The following is a 788-nucleotide window of genomic DNA, read 5'->3' as shown; positions in this document are numbered from 1 at the left end:
GTTATTGGGTCGAGAAGACGAGCTGCTGCTGCTGCTGCTGCCGCCGAACAAAACTTTGGAATCACCCAGCGGCCGCGGCGGCGTCTGGTTCTGGTGTCTGGTACAGGCACGCCCGAGCGAACCGAAGCCCCCCTGAGTATGTGTACAAACTTGTCGGCAACACCCGCCGTTGTCATCGCGCCTCTAACTCTAATCGATTGTATCATGTAGTCAAACGACTCGGAGTCGGTGAACCATCGACCCCTCCTCCTTCCGCCTGGCGCTGCGCCCAGCCCACCCGGCCCAGCGACACACGCGAAACGATACCCTCGCTCTTCCCTCCATCTCTTCTTCCTCCTGGTTGTCATTCCCTGCCTCCACACGGAGCCAGCTGGAGCGCGGGGGACGGGGGAGGAGCGGAGAGGAGAGGGGACCGGTTTTTGTTGGCCATTTGGCCATTCTGCCGCGGCTTAATTTGCGCGCTTATTACTGGCCTGCGATTATCTGCCGTGCCGAGACGGACGACGCGACCGCGGGGCGTTCCGTCTCATTCGTATCCCGCGTGGACCCCGCCGCGCCAAACATTTAAAGGCAATGTACACACCCAGCAGACCATTTAGTCCAGGCCGGTCCAGGCAAAACGATGACGATTTAGCTCTGCTAACAGAATTTTAAGCATGTGCCGATAAAATAATCAAGCGCGGTTTTAGGTCCGGCTGACGGGGGGGGGGGCGATGTGCTGTGGGTTGCTTACATACAGGGGTTTTGTAAGGAAAATTGCCTACCTCTCAGGCGGCTGCCTAGGGCTG

Source organism: Frankliniella occidentalis, unplaced genomic scaffold, assembly GCF_000697945.3.
Source record: "Frankliniella occidentalis isolate FOCC.00 unplaced genomic scaffold, Focc_3.1 Scaffold16, whole genome shotgun sequence".
Lineage (NCBI taxonomy): Eukaryota > Metazoa > Arthropoda > Insecta > Thysanoptera > Thripidae > Frankliniella > Frankliniella occidentalis.
The sequence above is the reverse complement of the archived record's forward strand: the minus strand, read 5'-3'. Positions refer to the sequence as shown.